The sequence below is a fragment of the Lactuca serriola genome, chromosome 7 (assembly GCF_051521515.1).
Source record: "Lactuca serriola cultivar US96UC23 chromosome 7, Lser_US96UC23_V15, whole genome shotgun sequence".
In the NCBI taxonomy this organism is placed as follows: domain Eukaryota; kingdom Viridiplantae; phylum Streptophyta; class Magnoliopsida; order Asterales; family Asteraceae; genus Lactuca; species Lactuca serriola.
The window spans coordinates 124746388-124770933 of NC_136414.1; the positions used below are offsets into that span (position 1 = coordinate 124746388).

Consider the following 24546-nt stretch of genomic DNA (forward strand, 5'->3'; position numbering starts at 1 on the left):
TATTAATTGCATCTGTATCATCATGCTCCCCCTCAACATGATTATCATTTTGATGCTCCCCCTCAAATTCATGATGCACACTACTCTTCTCCCCCTCGAAAGAAAGTCCCATCCCCCTCAGCATTTAGAGGAATAGATGTATGCTCCCCTTCCATACGAACATCTAGCATACTTTCGGCATTTTCAGTAGTATCCGAAGTGATTGTTGAATCATCAGTATGTTTTGATGATTTGGGTGTTTGATTATCATCAACATGAACTTCAGCATCAATTGCCCTATCTAGAACACCAAAAATGAGATCATAATCAAAATCAATTGAATTATCATTTTCAATTTGATTGTTTGATTCAACAAGAATGGGTTTTGTTCAAACTTTCTTTCTACTTGTTTAACATAGTAATCATCAAAAGTAAGATTAAAAGTTTCTTCAACTTTGCGAGTTCGTTTGTTCAACACTCAATATGCAACTGAAGTATGCGAATATCCCAAAAATATGCCTTCATCAGCTTTAGTTGCAAACTTTGAAAGATTGTCTTTAAGATTCATGATAAAACATATGCAACCAAAAACATGGAAAAATTGACATTAGGTTTCCGATTATTTATTATTTTATAAAGAGTGATATTAAATCTTTTATGAATAAAAGAACGATTCTGAGTAAAACATGTTGTTGAAGCGGCTTTAGCCCAAAGATGTGACAACCTCAAATCTATTCCCGTTACAAATCCCGTTTTCACTAACAGAACGTGTCACTATACGCTATTTTATGTAATATTTGGGATCGTCAATATCCGAATATCTAAATTTATGCATGGCTTGATATTATCATAAGAAATATAACTCGTATGTGTTAACCCCGTTTAACCTAATAGAGTTGTATTACCTTTCCAACCACTTCACCCGGGTAAAAAGTTTTAACCCAGTTAACTTTAAACATCGGGTAGCCGTGTATCGGGTGCGATACCCGAGACATATGAAATGAGTGTACACAACATTTGAATACTCTTTTACCACACACCCACTCTCTCTCTCTACTTTCTCTCTCTAGACTCGAAATCGACCCCGATTCCGCTAATTTCCGACTTCCAAACGTAAGTACTCATCCTCTATTTTAATCTAGTCATGCTTCATTGAATTTGGGGGCCAAAATCATAGAAATCAAGGACCAAAGAGGAGTTTACGGCCTAAGAAGCTCCTTAGGCCGTAAACCCCCAAAATCATGCCAAAGATTAAGTTTTTCCTCCTTTCAAGCTAGTATACTAATTAAGGCATATATCTAGAAGAGTTTGGACACTAAAACACAAGGATTTGTTGCTTAAAAAGGAGTTTACGGCCCAAGCTTGTGCTTAGGCCGTAAACACCTTAAACACCCCAAAAATCTTGGATTTAAGTCCCAAAAACTCATCTAGGGTGTTTAGTATTTTAGTCTTGACACTAGTAAATGTTTAAGTACATCAAACAACACCATTTGAGGACAAAATGAGGAGTTTACGGCCTAGCTTAAGCTTGGGCCATAAACACCCAAAAAGTTGTGTCAAACAAGTCCCTAAACCACTCAAATGCATGTAAGGAATTTAGCTAAGGCCTTTGGAGGTGTGTTGTACCATTAAACTTCACATTTGGAGGCAAAATGAAGAGTTTACGGCCAAGGATGTTCTTGGGCCGTAAACTCCCCAAAAGTTCATGCCAAATTGTCCCAAAACTCATTATAGGGCCTTCTAGGATTTATCTAAGGTGTATGAGACCATGTTGTACCATTAAAACATACATCTTGAAGGATTTATTGGAGTTTACGGCCCAAGAACAAGTCTTGGCCGTAAACTCCCCAAAAATGTCACACATTTAGAGTTTAATCCCTCCCTCTTAGTCCAAAACACATACCATTAAATTAAGGAAGTGATATAAGGCCCTAAACATACCTTTTGGAGTGTCACAAGAGTTTACGGCCAAGCCTAGGGGGCTTACGGCCGTAAACTCCCAAAGGATGGTCTTTGGGCCATAAACTCCCAGGGAGTGAGCTCATGGACCCTCCTGTAAATCATTCATGGCCTTGTACCACTCCCGGGAACCCTTTCTAGGCCTTAAAACCCCGAAAACGATGCTAGAATGTCCAAATACTATAATGAAAAGCATAAGATGATTAACTTCTTGTAAAATACATATTTCATATGACATTAGGGTCCTAAAAGGTGCTCAAGTGGTTATTTGGTACCAAACGCTCAATCGACACTTTTACCCGATTTACCTGATTCACCCGATTTCCGCGATTTCAGGTGAGTTCATACCCCTTTAATGAACCTTTCAAATGTTTTAAATGTTTTAGGGGGGAGATACAAGTTGCTTATAAATGTTTATGTAAAGTTTTACAGAATGATTTCCGAGTTACAAGGATTAATCACATGAGATTCACTACCCTTAGTTCAAACACATGTGATTTGTCCCTATGCCTTATAAACGGGTTTCACCCTTTTCAAACTATTTTTAAACAGTGAATCAGATTTTAAATGTTCTTTTGGAAAAATACTTTTATTTAATCAATTTACTTATAAAATGTAACCACTCTGATATATTTATATAAGTAAGACTTGGAGGACTTAGGACCGATATCTCGCCTTATTTCCTGTTCTTGTTTGATTGTGGGCTTAGGGTAGTAGTTATCTGTCCGACTGTCGTTGATTTCTTAGTTATATAATCTGTATATCAGTATGGGATACGAATGTTACTGCTTTCACTTAATGCTAAAGTCACTAACGTGCCAAGAACCATCCCCACTAAAATAACCATAATAGGTATGGTTACGGTTGCTACAGCTACTACTCGCTAAAGTCATTACTATCTACACTATAACACTCACTATTACTAGACGATACACTAGTAAGAGAATACACTATGATCAATACTAGAAGATTACTACACTATAATAATAGAGAAAACACTAAACAAACAATAATACACTAACCCGCTACGAGATACTCTATTCGCTATCCACTACGCCCGAAGTTTTCCAGCAGGGAGACGACTCTACATGTATAGATCTATACGGGGCAGACGCTATTACATCCCGACTGATAATCTCAGTCCACGCCGTGCAGGCCCAGGGATGCCACTACTTCACTATATTGTGCATGACTGGGAAGGTCATGGGAACCTCTATTATCCTCACTATTAGTGATATACAAGGAATACTCTACAATTACTCTAAAATACTACACTAAATGTTAAACTACATCCCGAAGTAAGTAAGTACCTTTCACTAAAGGAAGTTTGCACCTCTATCACTGATTTCAGGCTTAACCTATTCTATCACATTTATTATTCGGAGATTTGCCAATATACTTTACTATAAATGGTTTCAAAGAAATGAAGAATGCATACTTTTCACAGATTGTCACTTAAAATGTATTTTCTGGAAAAATATGGGATTTTTCTAAGTTTCTACTACTTGTGAATATAAATGATACATTTTTCGCACTAATGCTTTGTATACAAAAAAAAAAACTCACACTAAACTCTTATGAACTCACCAGCTTTATGCTGATAATCGTTTTCAAAATAACTTGTATCTTCAGGTCAAAGATAGACAGGTACAGACGCGGCATTTTGGAGAAGGTGGAGCACACAAGACCCATCTCTTATTTTTGATTTACTTTTGGGTGATTGTTAAACATTACAAAACACACTTGTAATTAAATTCACTATGTAATGCTATGGTTGTATGTTTCTTGTTTCTACTATTATGCAATTGTGATGATACTGTTCACTACGTCATCCACCCCGAAACGTATTCCGCCGCTATCGGTTTTGGGGTGTGACAAAAGATATTGAGGAAGATTCGCATATGTCAACATTATTCTTGCTGCCTCACATAATGATCTGTTTATTCTTTCAACAACACCATTTTGTTGTGGTGTATATGGTGATGAGAAATTATGTGAAATTCTTTTTTCAGTTAAAAGCGTATCAACATCTTGTTCTTAAACTCAGACCCATTATCACTCTTTATTCTACGCACATTCGTTTTCAGGCTCATCTCCATCTTTTTGATAAAATCAATCATTGTTTGAGCTACTTCAGATTTTATCCTGAGAAAAAATACCCATGTGAAACATGAAATATCATCAACGATAACCAAAATGTACCATTTCTTGTTAATTGTTTCAACAGTCGAAGGTCCACAAAGGTCAATATGAAGAAGTTCCAATGGTTGAACAATTTTTGAGTCTATCACGATAGGATGTCATTTGCGATGTTGTTTTCCTTGTTCGCAATCTGCACAAAGAGTATTATTATCAAATTTTAACACAGGAAGACCACGAACTAAATCTTCTGTAACCAGCTTGTTTAGATTTCGAAAGTTTAAATGAGATAAACATCTATGCCATAACCAACTGACATCAATTGAAGCTTTCGAAAGTAGACAAATAGATGGTTTGCCCACTATTGGTTTAATATCCAGTGTCAACATATCGCCATATCGTTTCGATTTTAGCAATACTTCATTCGTCTCGACTTTTGAGATTATACTCCCTTCTTCGTTAAACACCACTTGATTTCCAGTGCCCACAACAAATTGTGAAACACTAATCAAGTTATGTTGAAGACCTTCCACATATGCAACGCGATTTACTATAAATTGCCCATTCGTTACTTTGTCATATCCTTTCACTTTACATTTTTGATTATTACCAAACTTCACTACTCCAACATTTTCAATGCTTCGAAAATCTCTTAAGTTCTCCTTCCTTCCAGTCGTGTGACGTGAGCAACCACTATCAATATACCACTTCGTATCATATTAATCGTCACAAAGTACCTGCATTTAATTAAAGAATTTAGGTAACCAAGCCTTTTTGGGTCCTTGGTTATTAGTTTGAAACAAGGAGTGAATTTTAGAACTAAAAGCCCAAGTTCGAATTTTTGCAGTTATACTATCAATTAAATTAACATCATTATCTAAAGATATTGAAACATAATTTTTTGATAGTTTTGGATTTTCATTAGATTGCTCCTCAGGCTTCTCAATTCTTGTTAATTTGTTGATTGGTTTCCATCTCTATATCGAAATATCTGAATCTTGAGAAGATAAACTTCTAGTGGTTGACTCATTCGAATATTTTTCATAAGCTGTTTTGATCTGAACTTGAGAAAACCTTCCAGACTCATACCTTTTTCCTTGTCCTTCAAGCCAATTATTGATAGAATGAATTTCTGATTTTTCATTTAAACACTAAGCTTATGTTGGTTTTGTGATTGAAGGATTTGGAAAATTTGGCTTTTGTGGGAGTAAATGTAGCTTTTGATTTGGACGTTTTGTTTGGAACTTATTGATTATTCGTTGATTTTTTAACATTGTTAAGTGTTTGGTCGTTCACAACCAGGTGTGATTTCTCATACTTTTGAATGTTATCAAATTTTTGAATATGTTATTGGGAATTTGTCTATTACATTCATATGATGATGAAAAGACGTGTCTTTTTGTTTTTTTGTTACAATTGGTTTTTGAGAACTCTTAGTTTTTGAAAAATTTGAGATTTTAGACTTTGAAACACTGACTGTCTCATACGAAACTTTGGATTTAGTTAGAGCGGGTTTTTCGTCAGACACCACTTGCCAAAAAATTACTTTTTGCGCCTTTCTTTTTGAAACTTTGTGTTCTTTTGAAAAATTGTTAACAAGCACTTTGAATTCGTTTAAATTAAGTTTCACAGTTGGAATTGAATAAACAACTTCTTTTGGAACAACATCTTTTTCTTTTTCTGATTTAACAACCCATTTTTGTTTTGAGTTTTGTTTTTGAAAAACAAACGAATTCTTAATGAAATTGTTTTCAACTGTGTTTTGATTTGAAAAGAATCCTTCATTAGTTGAACGCTTATTGTCTTCTTCGACAAATTTTTTGAATTCAGGCTTGACATTCTTAACATTACCAGTTGTGACAAATACTTGATTTGAAAAAACTACATCCTTTGTGCATGTAAAATTCGGATACACGACAATATGAGTTTCAAAATAATGGGCACCTTTTTCATTCATCATCTTGTCAAATTTTTTAGTTTCCCCATAAACTTGTTCAACAACAACTCTTGGAATTGATGTTTCAGTTGAAACTTTCTTTTCTGTTTTAATTCGAAGCTTTAATTTCATCCTCATCATCATCACTACTATCTGTTTGACTATATCAAACTTCCACATCATCAAAGTAAAAAAATTTCGAAGTAGAGGGTTTTCCAATGTCATCCTCAACCATCGAATCATTAAAAATTTCTTTACCTTTGGCCTTAGATGTGATGTTAATGATAGACAACTGAGAACAATCAATACTTTCTTCTTCTTCTTCAACTTCACTTATTTTGCTGAGATTATCCGAATTCTCATCGACATCAGCAAAATTGAGTTGTGAATCATGTTTCGAATGTTCAGTTCTTTTCAAAATTTTCACTTGTTCATCTTTTGTTAAAATTTCATTAATAATATTAACCAATTCTTCAGCATTTAAAAACTCATATATCTTAACAACACCATATGCAAACCTATCGTCTGGCACTTTGTTAAAATTAGCTATTGTGTTTTCACAATCATATGACATTACATCAACTTTTTCTCTTTCGAATGCATGAAAAGGAAATAGTTTACGATGTTGTTCTTTGCTAATTTCAGAAGAATGATGTAATGCTATTAGCTTTGCATATAACCATTTTGCCGAATTATAATAGATGTTACATTGAGCCAACAACATTCGTACATCTTTATCTTGATTCTCTCTATCATGATTGACATTTCCTAATTGCAACTCTAGATACTCTACCCTGCATCGTTTCGTGCCTGGCAACTTTTGAGTCTCTAGCAATTGATTATTAAGTTTCTTTGCCTTATTACTAGCCGACACAACAATAGCATCAAAGTAAGCAACAATATCATCAAAATCAATTATTTCAGAATCATATGCATGTAAAGGAATATTGAAAGATTCGAGCATAGAGTGTACCTTTGTTGTCATTGGAGATTTATCACTTGACTTCGAAACGAAGCAATGTCTAGATATCTCTTCTTCTTCTCCATCCTCGAATTCTGCAAACATGGCACCATGAGTAGGATATTTCATCTCCTCATCATTAGACCCAGATGACCAAATCTGATAAGTACCATTTTCTTCATCTTCATTCTCTCCTCTTGCTACAAGAGACAATCCCTTGGCCTTCTCACGAACTTCCTCCAGTTTTCCAGCATAATATGCTTCATCCTTCACTCTATTCTTCTTCTCCTCTTTCATTCGAAGCATACAATCAATTGCAAAGTGATACGCACCATTACAGTAATGACAATCTACACCAGAATCTCCTTTCAATTTCTTTTCTGCCTTAAACTCTTTCACCTTATCATCATTCTTCTCAGGCTTTTCAAATTTCTTTTTCTCTTCTACACCAGACTTCGTATGATTTCCTTTCATCTCACTCTATTTCCCTTAGAATTAAAAGGCTTTTTGAAAAACTTCATAACTCTATTATTCGAAAAAAAAAACTATTGCTTCATCATCCGAATTCAATAGGAAACCTTCTTCATCTGAGTTCTCCTTTTCAGCAGATTCCATCTCAGACACCTTCGAAACCAGAGCTAGTGGTCCTCCTAAACTCTGTTTTGCTTCTTCCATAATCTCAGACACTTCACTTTCGTGTGTCTTCAGCTGATTGTAAACATCACTCAATGAAGAAATATCAAAGCTCTATTGATTTTTGATCATCATACTAACACTCCTCCATTCCTTCCTAAGTCGCATAACAAAAGTAAGATTATACTCCATTAGAGACCTTGTGATTCCATAGCGATTACATCTGTAGATCAAATCATTCAGACGATCATAGTAAACTTCAATTGTTTTAGTTTCCTTCTGTTTGAACTTTTTCAGCTCAACTAAACATTGCTTAACAAAATTGATCTTAGTTTTCTCACCTCCTTGATACTTTTCCTTCAGAGTATTCCAGATACCCTTAGCAGTTTTACAACCACGAATGTAGTTATAAACAACAGGTGGCAAACCACCTCTAAATTCCCTCATACAACGCTTTTCGTGTTTCTCCAGTCTTGTTTGTTGATATTCAACAGCAGAAGAAGTTCTAGATGAACCAATATTTTGAACATTTGATGGAGGTTGAACTGTTCCTTTGATGCAATTCCACAGCTCTACATCCAGACCATTCATGTAGTCTTCCATATGATCAACCCACTGATCGTAGTATTCTGGAATCAGCATTGGAATTTTGGGTGATGATCCGAGCAGATGAGAATACTAAGTCATTGTCTTCATGTTGAAGTTCTCCATTGATGAACACACGAGAAAAATTCGGAAATCACAGAAAACTTGATGAATTTGAGATTTGATCAAACGAATTGATCAAAAACTTATAATTGATCACTCGATTATACAATTTGAATATAGAATCTAATCAAATCTGTAGATCAGACATGATTTTGAGAACCAAAAGCGCGAAAACTTTTAAGACAAAAAATGACTCAAAAACAGATGATTCAGAAAGAAATTCAGATCAATGCAGTTTGATTCCTGCTCTGATACCAATTGTAGAAGAATTGTATACGAGAAATCGATTAAGAACTAAATTAATCAATGTAATGAACTCAGAAAGTAAATAAGTCTTTGAAGTGTTTATTACTCTTTGTAAGCTTGATTACAAAAATAGACTACAAAATCTGGAAAACTCCTTTTTCTAAACCAAAGCTCAGTCCTTATTTATAGGGAACTTGAGAGTACAAAAAATACTATGTCTGAAACTATTATGCTTCATACAAAAGAGACTTAGTAAATACATTACATATGAAAATAAACTAAACACTCTTCGGCTATTTACGAGACTTCGACCCTTACACAACTGTTAAGCTAGGATTTGTGGAACCGAAGATGATATCATCAACGTAAATTTGAACGATCATAAGGTGGTTACCCTCTTTCTTACGAAAAAAGGTTGGGTCAACCGAACCTTGTTTAAACTTTGACATTTTGAGAAATCTAGTTAGTGTTTCATACCATGCCCTTGGTGCTTGCTTTAGACCATAGACTGCCTTGTCTAGAATGTAGCAGTGATCTGGATGCTTCTTGTTCACAAAACCTGGTGGTTGCTCTACATACACCGTCTCTTCCAGTTCTCCATTTATGAAGGCACACTTCACATCCATTTGATATACTTCAAAGCTCTTAAGTGCAGCATAGGCGAGAAAAATGTGAACCGATTCTAGCCTTGCTACTGGAGCGAAGGTCTCTTCGTAATCTATGCCTTCTTCTTGACAGTGACCTTTCACAACCAATCTTGCCTCGTTGCGAATCACATTTCCTTCCTTATCCATCTTGTTCCTGAAAACCCATTTTAGTCCAACCACAGAAGCATCCTTTGGTGTTGGAATCAGTCTCTAAACTTTATTTTGCTCGAACTCATTAAGTTCGTCCTGCATCGCATGTATGCAATCAGAATGATCGATTGCAGTGTTGATCGTCTTCGGTTCAACCTTGGAGACGAACGAATTAAACATGCAAAATTCCACTTTAGAGAATAGTGCATTTTGTTTCGCTTTCAGTTGTGATCGTGTGAGTACCTTTTCTGTTGATTTACCAAAAATTTGTGTTTATGGATGATCTTTAGTCCATTTGGTTAGAGGAGGGTAATTAGGATCATATGAGGGATCCAATTCAGCATTCACTTCTTCGAATTCTGACTGAGTTTCATCATCGTATGTATTTGTATTCTCCCCCTCGAATGATAAAACTTCCTCAGCTTCAGGCTGAGATTTCTCCCTCTGGACATGACTTTCGGTTGGTATCGATGATGATGGGCTCTCCCCCTGGAATGGTGAATCTTGGTTATTTGGAAAAGACAAACCTTCCCCCTGAATATAAGGACTATCTCTCGGAGGTTCACTTGTGTCAGGCTGTTCGAATGTTATCGGTTGTTCATCTGCCATTTTCTTTTCACCATCATCGATTATCTTCTTCAAGTTGTCTACCTTGTTGTCTTCATCTTTGGATTCAGAGTGAATAGCCTTTTCTGGCTCATCAAATAGCAGCATGTATTGCTCAAAGAGGTTTGAAATTGGTACCTTAGCTTGACCAAATTTTGGAAATAGTTTCTCTATAGAACCTTTGGTTGTCTTCAGTTTCTTGACATAGTTATCATCGAAGGTGACATAATAGGTCTCTTTAATTTTCTTTGAACGCTTGTTCGAAACACTATATGCTTTGGAGTTTAAAGAATAAACCAGAAAGATTTCTTCATTTGCTTTGACGTTAAACTTGTTTCGGTGCTCTTTTGAATTGAAGATAAAGCATCGTGAACTGAACACATGGAAAAAATTTACATTAGGCTTTCGGTTGTTCAAGATCTCATAAGGAGTGATGGAGAAACGTTTGTTGAGATAAGATTTGTTGTTCGTGTAGCAAGCAGCAGCAATGGCATCAACCCAGAAATATAGAGGTAGAGAAGCGAAGCTAAGCATGGTTCGGGCTGCTTCACACAAATATCAGTTTCGCCTTTTGACAATTCCATTCTGTTGTGGAGTATATGGAGCCAAGAAGTTATGAGTTGTCCCCTTCTCTGTAAGAAAATCTTCAAATTCTTTGTTCTTGAACTCCAACCCGTTGTCGCTTCTTATGTTTCGAACTACCTTTTGTAGTTGAACTTCTACCTGCTTGATAAAGAGTCTAAGCTTGGGAGTGGCCTCTGATTTCTACCTCAAAAAGAACACCTAGTAAACCGAGAGAAGTCATCCACTATTACAAGTATATACCTGTTAACACCAATGCTCTCAATTGAAGATGGACCACATAAATCAATGTGAAGTAATTCTAGTGGTTCAATAATTTTCGTATTGACTCGTGAAGGATGACTCTCTCAACTTTGTTTTCCCATTTCACACGCAGCACACAAGTGTTCTTTATCTAACTTCAGAACAGGAAGACCTCGAACATGATCCCCAAGCACTAGCTTGTTGATCTATTTAAAATTGCGATGAGAAAGTATTCGATGCCAAAGCCAGTTTTCGTTTGAATGAGCCTTCGTTAGCAAGCAAACTGCTTTTCGCTTCGATTTCAGTAGAATATTGGTCGTCTTTTTTTCAATAATCTATGAGCCATCATCATCGAATGAAACCTTTAACCCAGTACCAACGACCAGTTGAGAAACTCGGAAAAGGTTGTGTTGTAAACCTTCAACATATGCCACTTTTCATATCGTGAAATCACCATTGGTGATCATACCATAACCTTTGATCATGCCAAAAGAATTATTACCATACTTGAAACTTCCACCATCTTGAAGGGACCAAAACTCCCTCGGCTCTTCCCTTCTTCCTGTCATGTGACGCGAGCATCCACTGTTTATGTACCATTCATCGTCGAACAGCTCGTCACGCATAACCTACAAAAATTAAGTAGATTTAGGAACCCAAAGTTTCTTGGGTCCTTGTGAGCCTTTTACAGAACAGGGAATTGTAAAAGAAATGTCAACTAAAAAGGTTCTTTTTATTAAGGTTGTTTCATGTTTTCTTTTTATGGTGAAAACTTTGATTTTATTAGATTTGAGTACTTTAGGTTCAGTTTTGAATTTGAGAATTTGACGTCAGCAGACTTTCGGTTCTCCACTTTGGGTTTAAACGATGTCTTCTTTTTGTTTTCTGGAAAGAGCTTTCCTTTTCCCTTTCGACCATTATGTGAGTAAGAGTAAGAATGAGAAAGATGGGACTTGGGAGTAGAATTAAGCTTTCGGTCATTGCTCTTACTTGGTTGAGAGCCGAAACTACCTTCCCCTCGGTTCTTCTCATTGGTTGGTCTAGGACCGAAACCATCCTTTCGGTTTCTCTCACCTTGAGGACCAAAACTTCTTTTTCGGTTGTCATCCATCTGAGGATCGAAACTCCTCTTTTGGTTGCTATACTTTTGTGGACCGAAACTCTGGTTTCGGTTGTTTTGATTTTGGGAACCAAAACTCTTCTTTCGGTTGTTTTCATTATGTTGAGTGCGAGATATGGAGTTTGCTTTTATTTCATCCTTTGACTTAGTGGTCTTTTCATAGAGAACGTAATTAGGTTTTTGAGATCACCGAAACTGTTTCCTTTCTGTGAGATTCTTTTTTATCTCAAATTACGTTGATGCTTTCTTTCTAACACCTGTTTTGGAGTTTTGTGGATGTTGGTCTTTTTCTTCGGTCTTTGAGCATGAGTTTCGCTCTTTAGCGAAAAGGTTTTGCTTAATGCCATGACCGGTTCATCTGGAAGAATTTTGGTACCACTTGTACTTGGCACATCAAAGCGTGTAGGTTTCTTGAGTGGTTCTGCCACATACCTACCTTTCACCCTCCATGATGTTTTCTTAGATAGACCAACTGTATCATCGGCGTTATCAATCGATGTTGACCAGAAAAACTCATCACAGACATCAACATTATCTTCTTTTACTAAAGGTGTCAGTTCGACTGTCTGTTGCCGAGTAACTCCTTTAACTATATAAACTTGATTTGGAGTTGTTTGAACCTTTTGATATACAACAACCTTTTCCTTGAGGACTATGGTCTTGTCTTTGGATAAACGAGCGAACTCAACAAAATTTTCAGAAATAAGATTTTTGTTGGTTTCGGGTTCGCTCTTGACAAATTCGGAACAGTCCACCTCATCTTCTACAGATGTTACACTCATATCATCATCCTCATTGAATTCAGAAGTGTTTTCAATATCAATTTTATTTTTTGAATTCAACTTGGCATTAAAAGAGTCATTCTATACGGTTTCGTTTTGATTTTTAATCTGTCATTTTCATCCAACAAATTTTTTAGCATGTCCTTATGGTCTTTTGACTTTATGAAGGACTCTATTTTGCCAATACCAATTTTGTAAGCAGGTGAGATATCATTAGAAGAAACAACGTTTTCATGGTTATATGCATCGGCGTCGATTTCATCCTCCTTTAACTCAAGGAAGGGTAAAATCATACGATGTATCTTCTTCCCTATATTACAATCAAGATGCAATTGAGTAATGTTGGAGTATAATCGTTTAGCAATCAAACAAAAAACATTCCGTTGTTTTAAAAGCTTTAAATTATCTCTTTGAAAATAAATTGTTTCATCCCTAGACCTAATTAAATCGTCCTCCTTCCGCTCAATCATTATATGCCTCTCCTCACTCTTCAACGATATCCTGCTGATTTGATCAGTTAGGTTAGACTTTGTGACGCGAGTTTGAGTTAGACTACTACTTATACTAGAAAATTTAGATTTTAGTCCATTAAGTTCTTTTTCATAGTTTGTGATAGGGATTTGTATGGAAGCAATAATAGATTGTACCTTCTTGATCAACTCATCGCATTCATTGATCTGCTCACTGATAGGTTTCGCTGCAAAACACTTGTCATCTCGCTCCTTTGCTTCATCCAGTCCCCCATCAGTGGTATAGCTTGTCATTAGCGACACCCCATAAGTCACCATTAGACACTTTCCTGAAACGTCCTCTTATTTCACCAATAAAGCCCTGCCATGTGTGGGCTTCCTCACTTCTTCATCTTCAGAATCTTCCATGGACATGATGAGGTTTGTTTAAAAACCTGCTTAAGATCAGACTTGTAAATAACGTTAGGGTAAGATCAATGATTAAAGAACTACATCAATAGCAGATGACGGCTCTAACAATATCGATCAAAGCGGAAAACCCTAAGATCCTCTTCGACAGAAGAGATGTGTATGGATTACACAGTCTCCTACTCTGATACCAATTGATGAGTTGAAAACTCTTAGATCAATTAGATCTTAAACAGGTTAATCAATAAAAACAAACAAAAAAACACAGAAAACACAAGATGGAATCAAAGTATAGCTTAATGATTCAAGAATAGTCACGCCTCAGCAGAGCTCGATAAAGGACTTCCACTGTAGAGGCGAGCTAGGGCTTGTAGTACAATTATGAGAATAACAAATGAAAGTGATAATTACCAAGGAAGAATGCATGCACCTTAAATACTAAAACCCTAATAAAAATAAACACAGTTGGACAGGCCCAAACCGGTAAAAAAAAACTGGGCTAAGGAGCGAGCCACAGACGCAACACTTCGTGTCCCAACACGTATCCTTTAATCTCTCAGTGTAATGTAGCTTCATATCGACACCTGTGATACAAATAAACTAAGTGGGTCAGGTTGAGAAACCTGGTGAGTACCTAACCCACAATAATAAAGTTGTTATGTTTCATCATCAAACAATTAACCCAATTACCCATCCCCAGTATCTTCTTTATTCTTAAGTATCTTCCCTAAAAATCATATATCCCTCACTATTAATTCCTAAGGATTGTCCTAAGGAATAGGCATGAATTCCATTGTTGCCAGGGTTTATATAACACACACTATGCATATAGTTGATGATGTTATCTGTTAAGCACTAAGTCCTTAGATGTCAGGGTTTATCTCTTTTATTAGCAATATTATTTTAGGGATTCCACATATAATACATGTCAATCGGTTTTTAGAGTACATTTGGTGAACACATCGTTCACAACACCTACAGGTTGCGAGCCTGCTAATGTTCCACTGGACTGTCTAGAATAGTCTGTGGTTGCCATCTATACTCTGCTAGATGACTGGGCCATCGCTTCTCATCATCTTTCACCTCTCATCATCATATTTCATCTCTTATCATTCATCTCATTTTTCATCTTTCATCTCTCATCTCATCTTTCATCTACCCATCTTTACCCATCATAACTATAGGTGTAAAAGATGTATATAGTTTAAATCGAATAAAAAATGTATATTTTGTTCATTCAGTATAAATATCAAGAACACATATAATATGCATACATAGCACGTAATTTATATTAAATACTTCATATCTATGTGTAAGATGAAAGTAACTATGCACTCACTATTCAAAGTGATGATTCCAAACTCGGGCAGCGCTTCGCTTCTAACAATTCTATTTTTCTTCGGTGAAACCTAGTATCATTACCGCTATATTTTAGTCTAATATTTATCACGACTATTTACTAGCGATATTGTTTTATAAGGGTTCAACAATACTTTTCAACCACTATGTGCAGACAGGGGGCAGGACCATTTTGGCATTATAACATTGCTAAAATCTAACAACATTACGCGGTCCTTCAAACCAGATTCCACGTATCGCGAGTAGTCAAATGATATTTTATTAACACTTTGTATATTATATTTAACTATATATATATATATATATATATATATATATATATATATATATATATATATATATATATATAGTTTACAAGTTCATAATAACGATATTGAACTTAAGCATAAGCTATACTTAAATTCGGGTAAGGATAACTCACTTAGTAGGAGGTTTGGCTAGGAACCGGGCTCTGTGTGGGCAGAACTTATGAGCCAAAAACTCTTCGTCACGGAGCCTTCTGGTGCTCCGGGACTCACCTCTAGCACTCGGGAAGTGCTAGGGAATGGGAGGGGCTAACATAGGTGTTTGAGAGAGAAACAATGGGAAAGGTGTGAGTTTTTGGGGTGATTTGTGCCTCTATTTATAGGTTGAGTCTGGTTCGAACGTTGGGTGTTCGTGGACAGGTGTCATCATCTGGTGCCAAGTCATGGTGTTGAAGTAATGGCTCAGATCGCACCACATGTCGCTTGCTGGTACTCCAAAAACTGATTATCTTCTAAAATTTGTAACTCTTGCATACGAGTTCCGTTTTTGACATTCTTTATATCTACGCATACATATGAACGGGATCTACAACTTTCGTTTAGACTTCATCGGCTAATTTTGACTTTATTTTTAAAATTATATTTTAACAGACTTAGACAGTTAAAATCCGTTAGAAATTCATAATGTTTTCATCCGACGTCCATTTTCGGTTGTCTTTATATCAATGAGCTCCTATTAATGAGATCCTCAATTCTCATTTAGGTTGTGTCGGCTAAAAATAGATCGATCTAAAATTCGATTTCTAGGTTGTGCACTCTTGTGCTAAATCATAGAAAAATCATAACTTCCTCATTCGAAGTCAGATTTGGGTATTCTTTTTACACAGACTCTCGGTTTAATGTATACTATGACTTTACTTTAGATTTCTAAGACTAAAAAGTAATTTATCAAAAATTCACATTTTAAATTACGCGGTGCCATGTAGGTTTAGCTGTAAACCTTCGACGGGTCGTAACTTCTTCATTATAAATCTGATTTCAGTGTTCTTTATATGTACGGAACCCTTGTGACATATACCTTAAATTGGTTAAGGTTATGCATTCTATATAATCTTCTATCAAAAAGTCATTATTGACGTATATTGTCTCTAAATTGACTAACCCAAATCTGCGGGCGTTACAAAGTATTATAACGATAAAATAATTGGTAATAAATGATACTAATGTTTGTTTTATATTGTTTTTATTGTGCAGTATACCTGCTACCATGATCCAATGTCCCTACGCCGCACAGCCTGACGTTTCCAATGCTGGGCGTGAGTGTGATATATATATATATATATACATAAAATAAAGATCAACAGCGAACTCCTAACACAGGAGCGAACAAAAGAAACACCAAGGAAACTGAGATTCATTTGATTACAGCTCGAATGTAACCAGAAAACCACATCAACCTCTGATTTCTATACAAACAAACAACATATACAACGCTTACCGTCCGTATTCAAATATTTGTGTAACGCTCGTTTCAAGTATCATTTATTTTTTCAAGATTTTAGGGTCTTGGACTTGAACTCGACGAGTTAGGGAGCTCCAACTCATCAAGTAGAGATCGCTTTAGATGCGAGACTCAAGGTCTACTTGACGAGTTGGAAGGCCCCAAATTGACTAGTTGACAGTGTAAAGGGAAAACCCTAATTTTTAAGGATTTGTACCACTATTTAAAGAACTTATGGCTCATTTGTAGCCTACCTCATCATCCTTACAGCCCAGAGAAACCGTAGATCGAGCCTTATACCTTCATGAGTGTGTGAGAGAGCTTTGGAGAGTGATTTTAGTGTGGTTGTGAAGGAATTTCGAACTTGAAGAAGTTGGAGTAAAGAGAGAGGCAATAGGTCTGGCATCTACTCTGTTTTGGCAACCATCTTGAGGTATAAAGTTGCTACCTTGACCACTATTTGCTTAGATCTCATCTTGTGAAAGTATATTGTCACTTTTGGTGCATAATGGTGTCAGTCTCGGGTTTGAACTTGTCATGAGGATATGGTTTCAGATCTGGACACCTCTAGACCTCCATGGACATAAAGTTACCCACTTTATCTAGTCTAGACCCTTTTCCATGCCCTAAACCTTGTATGAAACTTAGTTTTAGTGTTTTAGCATTTTGAGGCCTTGCATGTACGTAAAGTTTGCAACTTTAACATGGTATTTTAGTCCCAAGGGACTGGATCTGTAGTTTGGGGCCTTGGATTCGACTGAAAGGACTGAATATGTTAAGACAAGGGAAATCCCAACAAGTTTATGAGATAACACGACGAGTTGGATCGGGTTTTCCTGTTTTCGGTCTATAGAGTAAACTCGGCGAGTTGATGAGATGACTCAACGAGTTGGGTAGGGGTTACCCGTTTTTGGGATTCTGAGTGATCTCGATGAGTTAATTAGAGTTTTTGGTCTACTCGAGTTTTCGATCTCCTAACTCGAGTTTTCGGTCTCCTGGACACTAAAGAACTCGTCGAGTTACTCAGGTAACTCGGCGAGTTGACTCGAGATTTCAGTTTTATGGAATCTGAAGGAACTCGACGAGTTGCTAGATGCACTCGACGAGTTGGGTCAATATGGGTTGTTGACCTTGACTGTTGACTTGGACTTTGACAATGGTTGACCAAGTTTGACTTTGAGGGTATTGTTGGTATCTCGAGATTTTAACAAAGCTAGTCACATGATGATTCTAGGCAGTTGAGTTGGAGCTGCGCGTTGGGACCTATCAAATCTTATCAGGTCAGTATTCTTGAGAAGTGAATCTCCTCACCATACCAATGGTTCGAAGGCACCAAGGCCGACCCATTTTATGACATGTGGTACACTAGTTGATGTAGTGATATTTGGCATATTAGCTGGTTATATGTTAGGGGGTATGCTAGTTGTATATGTGGTATACTTACATGAAAGGCCATTGGGGGAGCCCATGGTGCTTGGATGTAAGACCATGTGGGGGAGCTCATGGAATTTCAGGTAAAGACCATGGGGGAGCCCATGGTACTCGGATGTCACACCATGTGGGGGAGCCCATGGCTTTCCAACTGATGACCATGGGGGAGCCCATAACACCTAGGTGTAAGACCATGTGGAGGAGCCCATGGCATCCTGGAGTAACACCCTGCGAGGAGCCCACGACATCCTTATATGTTTGTATGCATGGCTTCTGGTATATATGTAGCTTTTATAGCTAATATGTATTATGTGATTATATGGATTGTATGGGGTATGCTCTGTGGAACTCACTAAGCATTAGCTTACAGTTTGATGATTGTTTCAGGTACTTCTAAGCCTAAGGGCAAGGGCAAGGTTTGATGGCGCGGCATGCACTCTCTCACGCATTTTTATGTGGACACTTGGATATTTGAAATAAAATGTTGATGTTATGAATCTGAAAACAATTGTAGTTGAGATTTTATGATTTATGGGAATGCTTTATTTATTTAAAAATGAAAAAACTTTATTTGGAAAATTGGGTTGTTACAAGTAGGTATCAGAGCCTTGGTTTGAGGGATTCGGGTACACTCTCGGGTGTGTCAGGACTCAAACTAAGGAAGTGGTAAAATTGTTTTCAAAAAGTCCAAAGTTAAAAACTTCTTAAAATGGAAAAAGGCGTGCAATCACTACTAGAAAAAAGGCCTTTTACGACGCTCATTGCGCGTCGTAAAACGCTCAGACGACGCGCAAATGCGTGTCAAGGAAGGCCCTGTCATAAAGAGAGACGACGCGCATTTACGACGCTCATTTACGACGCGCGTTTACGACGCGCAATGCGTATCAAGGAAGGCCCTGTCATAAAGGAAGACGACACGCATTCGCGTGTCGTAACCTTACGACGCGCGTGTTAATGACACACAATGCGTATCAAGAAAGCCCGTGTCAAGAAAGGCCATGTCATAAATGAAGATGACACACATTTTTGCGTATCGTAAATTTAAATGTTAAAAAAAAAGTATATGTTTATTAATTTTTATATTAAATTTCCATTTAATTTCTCGTAATAGAAATAAAATACTTTTTTGATAGATTTACTAATTTTCAAATTAAATAACACATTAAAAGTCTCATAATACAAAATAAAATACCATAAACAATAAAGATAATTCATTGCACTAAGGACCATTTTAACAAAAGAATATAACATTATATACCATAAGTACCCTCAAGTAATCAATCTCTTACAATGTTACTAAAAATACCCTCAAGTAATCAATGTCTTACAAAGTTAAGAGACTTAGATACTCAGTTGGTATGTAATATGGCACTAAGAAGCCCAAAAATTGTTTGTGTTTTTCCTGTTCCTGGTGGATCCTACATGGACAAAAGGTAAAGAAGCTGTTGCATCAAACCAATCAAGAAACAAAATATAGACCTTTTAGTTTATGTTTCTTGTTTACTTAACAAAAACAAGAATTAATCAAGAAAAAAAATATAGACATGTCCCTAACCTTCTGTGCTGTGGAAAAAGCTAATCCAACCAAACCTCTTATCCTACCAACCTCTTTCTCAACTGCATCCTTCAACTTAGCATCAACCTGAAACCAAACTCATTTTATACATTAACCAATTATAAAACACTTCATATTAATATCTGAAAATTTTAACTAATGACAAAAATAAGAGGTTATTGGAATCGGAATAGGTGATTCCATCTTTGTACTACTTTTGGAATTCACTTCATTTTGCTTTAAGATTCCTGATGTCTGAAACAAATTATAACCACACAATGCAAAAATATAAAAGTCAAAAGTCAAAAAAAGACGAACTTCACATAAAAAAAATACCCATAGACTATCATTGCAAAAAAGACGAGCTTCACATAAAAAAAATACCCATAGACTACCTTGATTTAAGAGGAAACAGAAATAAGTGGTTAATAATGTGTGGCCCAACAGAAGCTTCACGGTTTCTATCAGCAAAAAAGTACAGAAAATTATATAGTACTTATTAAACCAAAAAAAGAATACATACATGCTCATTGAAAGCACCTCCAACTCCAGATAAACCAAGAAGAACATGAGGTTTGACCTTTTTGACCTGCAAAACACCATAAAATTGGCATCCCCATTTGCAAAGTATATAACTTTTTTTTTCTTTTCAAAAAAGTTTTTCATATAATTAACTAAAAAAAACACAATTATTCCAAAAATAGATGTAACGTACCACTTCAAGAAGATCAGATCCCTCATGGAGACCTAAACTTTCAACCTCTCCAATATCGTTGGCAAATGGTGCAGCTGCTGAGTCAATACAACCTCTCTCCTTTGTGATCAAACCTTGCATCCAAAAAAATTTTAAAACTTTATATTCATAATAGCAACGCACTTACGTTTCCCCTTTTTATTTTCTATTCAAACTATTAGTTCACTGAAAAATAATAGAAACAGAATAAGATGGTAAGTTGGACGAGGGCATTTTCGTAAAATCATACGTCTTTATCAAGTAGGAAATACACACTAGCAAATACACACTTATAAACTTCCAACCCAAGAATCTCTTCATTCAGTTTCATCAAGTGGCTTACATATACTTTTTAGCCATTGCAACTCTCAATCAGCTTCCTCCTCTTGTAGTCTTTGGAAGAACAGTCTCTCTCTTCCTTCTCCTTTTTATTCTCACAGTAACTGCTATAAAAGATGGATACGAGGATTAGAGAAGACACAGATCAGACAAAAATGAGAACAACAAAGAATCTCTTGTGACAATCCCTTGTGACATGGTGCTGATGTGGACAAGTGATCCTAGTGGCATTGCTTACATACAAACCATGAATTTAGATGGATAGTCAAATTTAAAGACACGTTATGCTAGACAAGAAACATCCTTAATGCCATTAGGGTCAATATCATGGGTAATTAGATGTGAACAACCTAATAGAAACATATATGAGTTCACAGCTAATAGAGTTAAATGGTCATAAAGTTTCCCTTAGTCAATCAAACATTATCTTACGTGGGTGTCAGGTGAAAAACACAAATGGGTTATAGGTGTTGTTGTGTATGCTGGACAAGAGACAAAAGCTATGCTAAATAGTGCAATTTCCCCTTCAAAAAGAAGCAGACTTGAACAAGCAATGAACTCAGAAACTATCTGGTTATCTGTTTTTCTATTCATATTGTGTCTTGTTGTTGCTATTGGGATGTGTTTATGGCTGATGAGTCATCAGGATGCAATTGATACGATTCCTTATTACAGAAAGAGCTATCTTATAAAGGGAAAGTTTCCAGGAAAACCGTATAAATACTATGGGATTCCAATGGAGACGTTTTTTTTGCTTTTTTGAGTTCTGTTATTGTGTTTCAGATCATGATTCCGATATCTTTATACATCGCCATGGAATTGGTTCGATTAGGTCAATCTTATTTCATGATAGAAGACAAACACATGTATGATAGTAGTACAAACTCAAGGTTTCAATGCAGATCCTTAAGTATAAATGAAGATTTAGGTCAAATTTGCTATGTGTTTTCTAATAAAACTGGAACACTTACTGAAAACAAAATGGAATTTAGAAAAGCTTCTATTTTGACACGTGTATATATACTGTGTGTTTACTTGATTTCTTCAATTTTACCCCAGACCATGACTATTGACTAGCCTCTAAAAATCAGGTGTGCATGTTGAAATGGTGTTGACACGTGTATATATACTGTGTGTGTGTGTTGAAGAATAGTTGAAATGAAAAACTTACATGCCAACTAGAAATGGCTCTACATAAGAAAACAAGTGAACTTAAATCCACTGATGTGTTCACTTTCACCTACAAACCAAAAAAACATAAGTAAGTTTCTGCTTCAAATCAAATCAAAAGTCAAAACCAAACAAAAGCAGATGCATACCATTGCATAGAGACCTCGAAAAGCATCCTCCTTTTAAATATCATCCCGAATTTTGTTGACATTAAGAAATTTAAGTATTGTCAAATGATGTTTTAAGTAAAAATTCTAAGAAAAAGGAAATGAGGTTGAAGTTGTAAAAATTTTGGAATTACATGGCTAAAGCAATATGTCATGCTTGCATGAAATGCTCCGTGTGAGGTGATACAAGCTGAGGACAAACTCATGCAAGTCTACACAGGGTGATTGCACTATTTTAAGTGACTTATTAATCCCTTCACAAATAACATCAAAAAATACTAGAAGATGATACGACCCATGTTGGTAGAAGCTCCACCTGGTCGACTAGACCCGCTGTTGTTGGACCGAATTACCCCTCCACTAGTCTTGGGTGTGCCGATACTGAACTTGTTTTCATCTATCATAACAGCAAGAGTCATGGCTCTGGCCAAGTTTGCTGGCTGTAAATTACGAACGGCCGAACGTGTGTCATCCTTGAGACCATTAATGAAGGTACCTTCCAACACGTTTTCTGGTATGTCTCCCAACTGACATGATAGTCTCTCAAAATTGCTTACGTAGTCACGTACAGTTCTCTCTTGCCGGATGGCGAAAAACTGATGATAGATATTGCCTTCACCTGTTAACTGGAATCGCTCCAACAGCCGTTCTTTTAAATCCTCCCAAGAGCGGAATGGGTCCCTTGCTTGACTCCAACGAAACCAAGCCAGCGCCTTGCCGTCCAAGCAAATCGCTGTTGCCTTCAAACAATCACGTACACCAATGTCTTGGATCTCAAAGAAACGCTCCACCTTATAAATCCATCCAAACGCGTCTTCCCCTTCGAAAATAGGAGCTTTAATCTTCCGAAATTCTCCCATTTTTCGACCCCCACCCTTGTTCTTAATAGCTTGGGTCCCTTTTTGAAGGATCCAAACTCGAGCTCAAATTCAGGATCTTCCTTGTCCTTCTCCTCCTCTTGAATGAGTTTCCCCTTGACAGTTTTCGTCAAGTTATTGATAGCTTGCAGGACTTTTGTGAATTGTGCAACATTCTCCTTCTTGGCGAGGTCAGCTTCCTCTCGAAGCTTGGTAAGATCCTGCTCCAAGGCTACAACACCTGCCTCTAATCCAGCTATCTTCTCAGAATTTGTTTTTTGACATGTTGACACCAGAACCGTAGCAGCTCTGATACCAATTAATAGGTTCAAGATCCTAACCCGCAGGTAGGAACCTTAACCAGGCCTCCTGTAGTTCGAGAAACAGGGAATTCTCCAGCAAATCGTCTAAGACTTTTATTCCAGCATAAAACGTGATTTATCCCTAGAACATTAATTATATAGTCGTATTAACCTAATCATAATCCAAAACCAGATCCTAAAAAATAGGAATTCTAAACTAAATAAAAAACTATTATTCTAATTAAAAGGAAAGCTAAATAAAAGGAAAACATTTAAAAATTCTTTCTTGAATCTTAATGCTTATCCCTTCGTCAATATACTTGACCAAAACGACCAACATGGGTCGTATCAGATGATTCAGATGATAAACAAAAAAACAAATAAATAAATAAAGGACATTCGACACTTATAAAAAAGATAACTGATACTTGTCGCCATACCAGTTACTTAGCAGCAACCTCAAGAAACTTAGCTAGGCGTGGGTGCAAATGAGTTGGACAAACCTACTAAACAAAAAACACCAAAAAGAGTTAATATATAGTTAACATAAACCATTGTTAACAACTAGGCGTAATGAAATTGGATGACTATATTCCCAAATTACCCTTGCCAGGTCTCCAAGCAATGCAAATTCATATCTCGTACAATAGTTTTGAGTCCAACTCCATCAGCGTGTGCTTTTGAGTGAATTCCTTGGGATAAACCTTCCATATACGCTCTGTTATCCCTTTCCTTTTTGAACAAAACACCATAGCGAGACTCCAAATATGTAATAATAATCGATCGATAGAGTTTCTACATAAGTTGTAGGTGATCAAAAATGGCAGAAATCAGGAAATGTAAATTGTACCTTTAGCGAGATTAGGGTAAAGCCATCACGAATTAGAGCCATCGTTACCTGTGGGAGACCTAGGGGAAGTTGATCGCCTCTATCCACCTGCCAAAAAAGTGAATCGTCTTCCCGTAAGTTTTCGGCGCTTTCTCCCGATCTTGCCGCTCAACCGGACCAGGGACGCCGGGAAGGAAAAGGACGTCGCTCTTCACCTCATACTCGTGGATGTGCCACATCGGCTTTTCTGAGTCCGGCAAGGTTAAGAACAATTTTTATGTTATGATGTTTTGAACTCCTATTAACCGGGCATCGGCGACTGGACGATCGTAGATCAAGCACTGTCTCATATCCTCGTTTTGATGGCGATGGAGACGGCGGCATAAATGGAAGGGGGATATCAGAGCACAAAATAGAGAGACAGGGGAGGCGGGAGAGAAAAGAGTCGAATGAGTGTTTAAAAAAGCCCTAGAAATTATCCCAATGATT

The 24546-nt window shown here is 36.7% G+C and overlaps 1 pseudogene; it reads left to right on the forward strand.

Annotated features, from left to right (window-relative positions):
• The first annotated feature begins 20605 nt into the window (after positions 1-20605).
• Positions 20606-21809, forward strand: LOC145064329 (phospholipid-transporting ATPase 1 pseudogene; annotated as a pseudogene).
• The last annotated feature ends 2737 nt before the right edge of the window (positions 21810-24546 follow it).